Here is a 12378-nt window from a genome sequence, read left to right on the forward strand (position 1 = left end):
TGTTTCCTCAACTAATTTACATATCAGGTTCTGCCTGTTCTCTCTCTCTCTCGCAAGCACGCACATACACACACACACACACAGACAAGGCCAACCAATGGAACAAATAAAAAATGGACTAAATAAAACATACCTGCACAGAAACATATCATTGGCTCAAGAAATTCCGTAATTTGGTGTTTTGTTGATGTTGGGGGAATATACTGTCTCAGGCGCCGCTCCAGGATCTCCCATAAGTGTTCAATTGGGTTGGGACCTGGTTACTGAGACGAACATGGCATATTGTGAAACAGCAAGTTGAGCAGTCTTCACCACTGAAGCTCCTGCCAAACATTCGTCACTGAAGCTCCTGCCAAGCGCTTCACGAGCAGGGTCACAGTTTCTCCTAATAGCAGCTCCTCTCTCCCCAGGGTTGAAGCTCCTCTCTCCCCAGGGGTACAAACTCCTCTCTCCCCAGGGGTAGCAGCTCCTCTCTCCCCAGGGGTAGCAACTCCTCTCTCCCTAGGGGTAGCAGCTTCTCTCTCCCCAGGGGTAGAAACTCCTCTCTCCCCAGGGGTAGCAGCTCCTCTCTCCCCAGGGGTAGAAACTCCTCTCTCCCCAGGAGTAGCAGCTCCTCTCTCCCCAGGGGTAGCAGCTCCTCTCTCCCCAGGGGTAGCAGCTCCTCTCTCTCCAGGGGTAGCTGCTCCTCTCTCTCCCCAGGGGTAGCAACTCCTCTCTCCCCAGGGGTAGCAGCTCCTGTGTGTCTCTCTACTCTGGAACACTCTCTACTCTGGAACACTTTCTACTCTGGAACACTCTCTACTCTCTCTCTACTCTGGAACACTCTCTACTTTGGAACACTCTCTACTCTGGAACACTCTCTACTCTGGAACACTCTCTACTCTGGAACACTCTACTCTGGAACTGTAAGGGCTGTCGTGAGAGAGAGTAGACCAAGGTGCAGCGGCGTTAGTGTTCATCATAATTTTTAATTAGAACAAAAGAGAACACTACACAAAAATAAGAAAACCGACAGCCAAACAGTCCTGTCAGGTGCAAAACACTAACAGAAACAATTACCCACAAAACCCAAAAGAAAAACATGCTCCTTATGTGTGACTCCCAATCAGCAACAACGAGCTTCAGCTGTGCCTGATTGGGAGCCACACACGGCCCAAAACAAAGAAATACAAAAACATAGAAAAAGGAACATAGAACGCCCACACAATGTAACACCCTGGCCTAATCAAAAAAAAGAACAAAACCCCTCTCTATGGCCAGGGCATTACAGGAACACTCTACTCTGGAACACTCTCTACTCTGGAACACTTTCTACTCTGGAACACTCTCTACTTTCTCTCTACTCTGGAACACTCTCTACTCTGGAACACTCTCTACTCTGGAACACTCTCTACTCTGGAACACTCTCTTCTCTGGAACACTCTCTACTCTGGAACACTCTCTACTCTCTCTCTACTCTGGAACACTCTCTACTCTGGAACACTCTCTACTCTGGAACACTCTCTACTCTCTCTCTACTCTGGAACACTCTCTACTCTGGAACACTCTACTCTGGAACACTCTCTACTCTCTCTCTACTCTGGAACACTCTCTACTCTGGAACACTCTCTACTCTGGAACACTCTCTACTCTGGAACACTCTCTCCTGTGGAACACTCTCTCCTGTGGAACACTCTCTACTCTGGAACACTCTACTCTGGAACACTCTCTACTCTGGAACACTCTACTCTCTCTCTACTCTGGAACACTTTCTACTCTGGAACACATACATCTACAGAGTACTGCCAAAAACCACTCAACAACTTCAAACATACACTCTGACCTGTCCAATGAGCAAAACTGATTCAAGAGTCCCACAGTACACAAAGTCGCTCTCTCACACACACACAACTACACATAGACACACAACAAACAAAAATCACATGAAGCACTTATTATCAAAACAGTATAGTTCTTTTAAAACTCATTGTGACTGATACATTTGAAGAAAGAAGTTCAACAGGTTGAAACTGAGTGAAAAACATGGTCGGTGTGGATGTTGTATATTAGAGCTTATGCATACTCATAGACTATATCTGAGCCCAAGCCCGAAATAATTATACAATACATAGCCTACCGCATATTACGCACAGCAGAAAAACATTAAAAACAGAAAAAAGATGTCTCCGGTACATAATTGGTCTAGCCTAGACTCCAAAATTTAACAAATTCTAGTAATGGCCTTTGAGTGATTGTATTATTATGCATACTGGATGGACTGGTTACCTTATGTTACACTCCAGACTGTCTATCCATTAGTCTGGGAGAGAACGTATAGACCATGCTGTTGGATGGACTGGTTACCTTATGCTACACTCCAGACTGTCTATCCATTAGTCTGGGAGAGAACGTATAGGCCATGCTGTTGGATGGACTGGTTACCTTATGCTACACTCCAGACTGTCTATCCATCAGTCTGGGAGAGAACGTATAGACCATGCTGTTGGATGGACTGGTTACCTTATGCTACACTCCAGACTGTCTATCCATTAGTCTGGGAGAGAACGTATAGGCCATGCTGTTGGATGGACTGGTTACCTTATGCTACACTCCAGACTGTCTATCCATTAGTCTGGGAGAGAACGTATAGGCCATGCTGTTGGATGGACTGGTTACCTTATGTTACACTCCAGACTGTCTATCCATTAGTCTGGGAGAGAACGTATAGGCCATGCTGTTGGATGGACTGGTTACCTTATGCTACACTCCAGACTGTCTATCCATTAGTCTGGGAGAGAACGTATAGGCCATGCTGTTGGATGGACTGGTTACCTTATGTTACACTCCAGACTGTCTATCCATTAGTCTGGGAGAGAACGTATAGGTCATGCTGTTGGATGGACTGGTTACCTTATGCTACACTCCAGACTGTCTATCCATTAGTCTGGGAGAGAACGTATAGACCATGCTGTTGGATGGACTGGTTACCTTATGCTACACTCCAGACTGTCTATCCATTAGTCTGGGAGAGAACGTATAGGCCATGCTGTTGGATGGACTGGTTACCTTATGCTACACTCCAGACTGTCTATCCATTAGTCTGGGAGAGAACGTATAGGTCATGCTGTTGGATGGACTGGTTACCTTATGTTACACTCCAGACTGTCTATCCATTAGTCTGGGAGAGAACGTTTAGGCCATGCTGTTGGATGGACTGGTTACCTTATGCTACACTCCAGACTGTCTATCCATTAGTCTGGGAGAGAACGTATAGGCCATGCTGTTGGATGGACTGGTTACCTTATGCTACACTCCAGACTGTCTATCCATTAGTCTGGGAGAGAACGTATAGACCATGCTGTTGGATGGACTGGTTACCTTATGTTACACTCCAGACTGTCTATCCATTAGTCTGGGAGAGAACATATAGGCCATGCTGTTGGATGGACTGGTTACCTTATGTTACGCTCCAAACTTCCTATCCATTAGTCTGGGAGAGAACGTATAGGCCATGCTGTTGTATGGACTGGTTACCTTATGCTACACTCCAGACTGTCTATCCATGAGTCTGGGAGAGAACGTATAGACCATGCTGTTGGATGGACTGGTTACCTTATGTTACAATCCAGACTGTCTATCCATTAGTCTGGGAGAGAATGTATAGGCCATGCTGTTGGATGGACTGGTTACCTTATGCTACACTCCAGACTGTCTATCCATTAGTCTGGGAGAGAACGTATAGGCCATGCTGTTGGATGGACTGGTTACCTTATGCTACACTCCAGACTGTCTATCCATTAGTCTGGGAGAGAACGTATAGGCCTATGTCGAGGGGGGGCAAAGTACGGCCCACGGCCGTTTCCGGCGCGCCGTGTACATCAATCCGACCCGGGAGACACCTTTTTTCTCCCCAATTTTGTGGTATCCAATTGGTAGTTACAGTCTTGTCTCATCGCTGCAACTCCCGTATGGACTTGGGAGAGGCGAAGGTCGAGAGCCATGCGTCCTCCGAAACACGACCCAGCCAAGCCGCACTGCTTCTTGACACAATGCCCACTTAACCCGGAAGCCAGCCGCGCCAATGTGTCAGAGGAAACAACGTACACCTGGCGACCGTGTTAGCATGCATGCGCCGGCACGCCACAGGAGTCGATAGAGCGCAATGGGACATGGAAATCTGTGCCTGGCAAACCGTCTCCTAACCCGGACGATGCTGGGCCAATTGTGCACTGCCTCATTGGTCTCCCAGTCAATGCCAGCTGTAACATGGCCTGGGATCAAACCCAGGTCTGTAGTGACGCCTCAAGCACTGCGATGCAGTGCCTTAGACTGCTGCAACACTCGGGAGGCCCCCGCAATTTTTAAATCCTGATGTGGCCCTTGAGCCAAAAAGTTTGCCAACCCCTGGCCTAGGTGATGCTGTTGGTTCATTGATTGTGCAGGGCAGTTTACAGAGTTAGTCTTCCAGATTACAGAATTTGATTGTAATATAGTCTAGTAATAGGAAGAAAACAAATATTTTCATAATTAATAGGCTGACATATTATATTTCCATCTCCTCCCCTCTATCCTTCATACATTTTTGGAGTGTGCAGAGGGAAGGGATGTTAGTGAAATATGTTTCCTTGTGAAAACATGTTACTATTGATGTTCCAAAACAGATTCCACCTGGTTTCCCAAATTAAGCACCGGGTAGCTACAGGAACAGGGATGGAGAGCCAATGGCATACAGAGTACTGGGTAGCTGCAGGAACAGGGTTGGAGAGTCCATGGCATACAGAGTACTGGGTAGCTGCAGAAACAGGGTTGGAGAGCCAATGGCATACAGAGCACTGGGTAGCTGCAGGAACAGGGTTGGAGAGCCCATGGCATACAGAGCACTGAGTAGCTGCAGGAACAGGGTTGGAGCGCCAATGGCATACAGAGTACTGGGTGGAATATCAGCTGTCGCGCAGTGAGAGGCTGCATGCTCCTCAAACACTGGTGGATTTTTGGAGTGAAATAACCAGAGCATACACAGCATATGATTGAAAAACAAAAACCGAACAGGCGGGAAAGCGACCTCCATTTGCTAGTCGAGGTGTTTCCCTGCCCCTGTTCATGCCCATTTGATAATCGGACGATCTAAATTGAAACAAATTGTACTAAGGCCAGGCATCAGAGGCAAAATGTTTTGGAACTATAACTTCCATACTTTCATAGAATGTACAAATAAATCGGCAATAATGTATATAAATACTTGATTTGTATCATTTTATCCCAACTCTGTCAACTACACCTAGAATACATTTTGTTTTTGTTAACATGTTTCATGTAGAACTTCAACCACTATTTTTAAAACTCTCCATGTTGAATCATATTAAATCAATCAAAAGTTTGTTTCTGGAGCATATCATTAGCTAGTCCATACATGGCTATATCCTTTGTAGACGTAGTGCTTTGTGCTGAAACATGAGTAATTTACTAACATCCGTTGTAGGCCGTCATTGGCCCACAATTGGCCCAGCATTGTCTGGGTTTGACCGGTGTAGGCCGTCATTGTAAATAATTGTTCTTAAGTGACTTGCCTAGTTAAATAAAAGTTAAATAAAAATAAATAAATACTGGCATTTAAAGGCCCTTTCCGGCAACCTGATTGGTTAAAAGGCCTCACGTGCAGCGCAGCACTTCCTTGTTTGAAAATATTTCCCGTGAAGAATTGACATAAAGAGAGACAAAATTATAAAATCTCGAAGAATATACCTACAGTATGTGAATAAAAATAGGTGATCTCAGTTAGCCAATGCGAGAAAACCAGTGAATGAAATGTTTTTCTTTCCTGATCAGCCGAATGAGGCAGTGGCAGTGCAGGTAGAGGAGGGAAAGGAGGTAGCCGACAGCAGCGTGTCGAGACGCAAATTAATTAAGATGAAGATGACAGCTAGCAGTGATCAACCAGACAGCAGACAGCCAGCCAACTGTCACGGATCCCCCCGGTACTGTTGCTCATTCCGTGCACCAGTTCTGGACGTCTACGTCACCGGCCCCTAGGCGTCTGTCGTGGAAAATTACATAATTAGTCATGCTATCCCATGTTTTACTATTTAAAGAATAGTCTCTTGTTATATGCTAGTGTTTTTTCTAACCTGAAACAAACTTGTCTTAGTGTGACTTAGTCATAAGACTGGGCTTACAGTTTAGAGACGTTTTGGTGCACCTGCTAACTCCGCTTGCTGATTGCTCTCAAGAAAACCGAGGTTACCTGCACCCAGGGCTGCGTTAGACGTGGCTCAGGGAGCCCACACTCCAACTAAAACGGAGCAGAAAGGGACCCGCCTCAGACCAGCTGGGACCATCAGTGAGTGGATACGCCAACCCGAACATGCAGAGTTAAGGGTGAGACAAATTTTCTTAAACGCAAACCTCCAATTGGGGAAAGTAAACTTTTCGAAAATCCTGTTCTGGGAATAGGTCACGTGTGTTAAAGATACCAGGAGAGAGTCCTGATGAAAGCGATTCCAGAATAAGATCCCGAGGTACTATAGAGCTACCAGGACAAAGTCCTGAAGAAATATGCCATGGGTTACGATGGTAAGATGTACATTCATGAGCTATGTGATTCCAGGACAGGGTCCTGAGGTTCAAGTCAACAATATTCCTGCAGGTTAGAAAAACATTGTAAAAGAAAATGTATGAATCAGTGTACTGGTAAAACAGTTGGTTAGGATTGGGAAACCAGCTGTAAATGTAAAACCTACATGGAAATGTGCATAGGAGGAACTACCACGTGGGTATAGCATTTAAAGTTACATAGAATAATTTCATATATTAAAAAAAATGTAAAAAGGAAGACGTTCCTAATTAAACATTGTTGTTTGTGCGTTTGTGCTTGAGTGTGTGTGTATAGTGGAGTTTCACAATGACAGCCAAGAGCAGCAAGGGAGAACCTTCCCTGCCCGATCCACTGACCAGACCAGTGAAGGTCATGGCAATGAATGGGGCAGGGGCATTCTGTGGTCTCTCTCTCTGCATGAGCATGACCAGGGGGAGAGAGTCTCCGCCAGGAATTTACGATCTGAGATAACAGAAACTGGGTGCAGGAGAGCGTGAGAGAGGGGGAAGCCACAACATACACCTAGAAAGGGCCACATCATGACATTCCCACCACTGGTGGTTTGAGTCTTGTGATTATTCTGCAAGTTACAAATCAACATAAAAAGAATTACCACGTGACGTCCTGTTCGTAGATGTTCGTTGCCGCCCCCCTCTGGTGGTTGAACTTGGTAGGGTCTTTGACAGCGGGGCAGGCCTCCACAAGGATGGGCGACTGGGTGTCTCAGGTTTGGGATCGCCGTTCCGGACCCGTCATCTGGTCGTCCAGACTGGAAGATCTGGGCAGTAACTTAGGCAGATGTCAACAACGCACACACACTCACGAAATATATAATTACATTAATTCCCCAATGAGCGGCGTTGTGGCACTAAGTGATAGTTGTATGGGGACTTTGTTTATGGCTCTATCGCTTCTTAAGTGATCCTAGCATAAATCCTAATTGGATGTTCCGTTGTACATGTGCATTTATGTCAAGGGAAGAAAACCAAGTATCCTGGCAGACTACAACTTGTTCAGAATGAGTCTGACGTAATCAGGTAATTTTCAGGTCAATGTCTGGAGGTCAGTCAGAATTGGTGTCGAGGGTGTCTGTAGTGGTTTGTTCAATAACAAAATATAATAATACTTATTATATCAATTTCACAGCCTTGTTGTCTTCAATATCTTGCACTGCCGTCTCATGTGCTTAAATTACAGATATGTCTAAGAACTTTAAACTCCATCCTAATTATCAATTCTACACATTTCCTTAAAGTTAGTATCACATGTGACCCTTTTTCTTCATTATCCAAATGGCCCTCCTATGCGGCTGATCAGACCCCACAGGAGAGCCATAATTGAGGTCAAAGTCATACCACTCCTTCACAGAAGGGCTTCTTCCTAGATTAGACAAATTAACAAAAAAATCATCCAACTTTATCTACATATTGTATCTCAGGTTCCCGGAACTTCCCTTATAAAAATAATTCACGTGTTTAATTAAAACTCAGAAAATAAAATTTCCAAAATACCATGTGTGTATACCCCTTTAAGATATCCTGTCCCTAGGAATTTTTCCAACGAGAGACAACTAAGCGCTCCTTTTTCCATAAAATAACCACAAACATTTGGTCATCATTCCTTACACCGCTTCACAAACCCAAACGTTGACTACAAACAAAACCTAATAATAACTCCACTGTTCGTCCTCAAATCATTAATAATTTGTTTTAAACTTCCTCGATGGTTCTGTGTACTTTAATTGAACATACACTACCCTTGGATACAATCCTGTACTGCAAATCTATGAAACTCCCATATTTAACGTACTATTTGACTAATTTGACCCAAACTTGCTTTACAACATTAAAATCCCTTCAGTTTGTCTGCAAACAGGCCCATTCTGTTTGCTAGGAATACCCTGCTATTATACACACAACTGTGTTTAATGTGCATCGTCCCTGTAAAATTAAAATTAACTCAACCTGCAATTCACTTTACTGACTTTACATTTTTCCATGCAATGGAAACAGATTATAATGTTAGCTTACATTCACTTCCTGTTCAATTCACTGGTGTTACTAATCAATCAAACCACGAATCAATAACCAGAATTTATCACCAAACTTTTACGATTCCATTATTCAGACCCGAATCGCTTCCAGCCACATATAGTCCAGCGCTCACAACCAACTCTCCACTTTTAACCCGTAGGGTAAAACATGACCTCTTTTCCAACAACTTTCTGCCTTACCTCTATCGTAAGATTAAGACCAATGTTACAACTTTGTCCTCTCTTTCGGCTTCACTCTTATGAAATGTCTTTAAAAATACCATGTATATCGCCAAATTTATAAAATACTTCTTTCAACTCTTTTAGCATAAAAATAAACACCTTTCGGTGGTTACAATTCTATCGCAATTACCTATCCGCTCCTTATAATTCATTAGATTTAGGTAACTGCCTTCTCCTTGATTCCGTCATTCAAATACAACTCCCATTCTCTATAAATCCTTTAAGCAGGCCTTTTAGACCACAAACAACGTACTTTATCGAATTCGCCTCGCTATTATTTTGAATGAATTAGTCTTTCAATCTAAACTAAACAAGCTATCAAAACGTTCGGTTTCTATCTCAAACAAACACTAACAACCGTATCGTTCCAGTCAAAACATAACAATGATTAAATTAACATTAAGTCCCCTGGTGCATGGGCTGGGATCTGAACACAGGCCTTCCCACATGGCAGGCAAGAATTCTACCGCTGAACCACTAATACTATTGCTTAGGGCTGCAATTTCAGTGGTTGTGTCCTACTCTGTCACAATGTTTACAGGGAGCCTTACACTCCCGGACGAAATGTCCTGTCTTATTAAAAGGCTTTCTATCGTCTGGTTCTATCCCTTTTCTACTCTCCCTGTTTCCCACTTTCTCTTTCTCCTTTTGACAATCTCGGTTATTTTGTCCCGTTTTGTTACAATGTTTACACGGTGCCTCACAATCCCTTGCATAATGCCCCAACTTCTGACAGTTGAAACATGTATTTGCCTTATTCCTATCCCTTTTTTATTTTCTTTTTTCTTCTTGAACACAGTTACCCCTACAGTTACTGTTAGATGCTCTACCTCAACCGGTTCACTCTTTTTACAGTTTCAGTGATTATGACCTACTTTATTGCAGTGTTTACACGGTGCCTCACAATCTCTAGCGAAATGACCCGGTTTGTTACAGTTAAAGCATCTATCTCCCCCTTTCTTTTGACTGTCTCTATCCACTTTTCTCAATAAGTTTGCTAAATCCTGTTCTCCTTTCTGCGTCTCTGTGGGGAACTTGGGAGTCCTCTCCGTCTGGGAGGATTTACTACTCATGTTCGTTCAATTACTATCGTTGTTATTATGCTTCTCCTCACAATCTATGTGTGCGTTCTATTACTCTCTATGTATGTGCTTACACCGTTATTTATCCTTAACCTATGATGATAAATACCTATCGTTAAACTTTCCTAGAATTTTAGAATAATTATTTGCATGAATCCTGATATTTTACTTAAATCTCACACGTATATTACTATAAGTTATACTTATCGTTTCTTGCGACTTTCGACTGTTCAATATATCTATCTCACACGCAAATAATTATCTTCTTATTCTATGTGTGTGCTTTCAAAACTCTGATTCCATTACCTCTGTGTATTCCTTACCTACTGTTCATTTCCTCTAGGATCTTAGAATAATTATTTTGCTGACTTTTGATAGATTATTAGGTCTCGTCTCACATGTACACAACAATAAGCTATTTCCCAGAGGTTGCAAGGCCCTGGTTAACAACCCATTTTTCCGTTGTTTGTTATGACTTTTGACTGATTCATATATCTATCTCACACGTAACTATCTTCTTACCCCCGTGGACATTTCCCAATGTGTCTATGTGTTGCTACTACTCTCTATGTGTGTATCTCTTCTTCCTACTACGCCCGATTCCTATCTTCCAATTACCTAGAATACTACCTATCAGGGTTCTCTATACAACATTCTAAAGACAGGTCACCAGGGTCTTTTAGTTTATACTGGTAGTGCAGATACCCATTTACATGTACGTCATTTAGCAGACGCTCTTATCCAGAGCGACTTACAAATTGGTGCATTCACCTTATGATATCCAGTGGAACAACCACTTTACAATAGTACATCTATATCTTATTTGGGGGGGGGGGGGGTTAGAAGGATTACTTTATCCTATCCCAGGTATTCCTTAAAGAGGTGGGGTTTCAGGTGTCTACGGAAGGTGGTGATTGACTCCGCTGTCCTGGCGTCGTGAGGGAGCTTGTTCCACCATTGGGGTGCCAGAGCAGCGAACAGTTTTGACTGGGCTGAGCGGGAACTGTGCTTACGCAGAGGTAGGGGGGCCAGCAGGCCAGAGGTGGATGAACGCAGTGCCCTTGTTTGGGTGTAGGGCCTGATCAGAGCCTGAAGGTACGGAGGTGCCGTTCCACTCACAGCTCCATAGGCAAGCACCATGGTCTTGTAGCAGATGCGAGCTTCAACTGGAAGCCAGTGGAGTGTGCGGAGGAGCGGGGTGACGTGAGAGAACTTGGGAAGGTTAAACACCAGACGGGCTGCGGCGTTCTGGATGAGTTGTAGGGGTTTAATGGCACAGGTAGGGAGCCCAGCCAACAACGAGTTGCAGTAATCCAGACGGGAGATGACAAGTGCCTGGATTAGGACCTGCGTCGCTTCCTGTGTAAGGCAGGGTCGTACTCTGCGAATGTTGTATAGCATGAACCTACAGCATCGGGTCACCGCCTTGATGTTAGCGGAGAACGACAGGGTGTTGTCCAGGGTCACGCCGAGGCTCTTAGCACTCTGGGAGGAGGACACAATGGAGTTGTCAACCGTGATGGCGAGATCATGGAAAGGGCAGTCCTTCCCCGGGAGGAAGAGCAGCTCTGTCTTGCCGAGGTTCAGCTTGAGATGGTGATCCGTCATCCACACTGATATGTCTGCCAGACATGCAGAAATGCGATTCGCCACCTGGTTATCAGAAGGGGGAAAGGAGAAGATTAATTGTGTGTCGTCTGCATAGCAATGATAGGAGAGACCATGTGAGAATATGACAGAGCCAAGTGACTTGGTGTATAGCGAGAATAGGAGAGGGCCTAGAACTGAGCCCTGGGGGACACCAGTGGTGTCCTCCATTTCGGACAAAGTCACTGAGGACTTAACAATTCCTAGGTGGCTTCTACTCCCAATTCCTATCTTCCAATTGCATAGAATACTACCTATATCAGGGTTCTCTATACAACATTCTAAAGATAGGTCACCAGGTTAGAATGCACAATCAAATCTAGAGATCAATGTCCAAACCACACAAGAATCAATATTTATCTGAATGTAGCATAGACGTCAATTCCCCAAATCCGTGAATAAAGATTTACTGACCTTCGTCTTGTAGGCTGGGAAAAGCAATGTAGGTTGGATTCCGTCACCGTCTCTGTCGACCTTAGATATTTACCGGCCTGTTATGGAACCCCAATTTCAGGGGACAGGTCTTTAATTAACGAGTCTATGACCCGCCCGTGCACGGTTTTCGGCGTGTTACCTTAGGAAGACAGGGACAGATTTTTGGATTCGGCTCAAAGGACCAATTTGTTAAGAGAATTATGTTCTCAATGTTAACTTCATCCAGTCTGCCATCCAGAATGTGTAAGATTCTGGTTTACAAGCTTACATAATCAGAATAGTTTATTCAGGAGGGCGCTCTGCAGTTCATACACAAAACATCTATTATATAACAGGCTCCTCATCTACGCACACACATTACACACTAA

Source organism: Salmo salar, chromosome 06 (assembly GCF_965601325.2).
Source record: "Salmo salar chromosome 06, fSalSal1, whole genome shotgun sequence".
Lineage (NCBI taxonomy): Eukaryota > Metazoa > Chordata > Actinopteri > Salmoniformes > Salmonidae > Salmo > Salmo salar.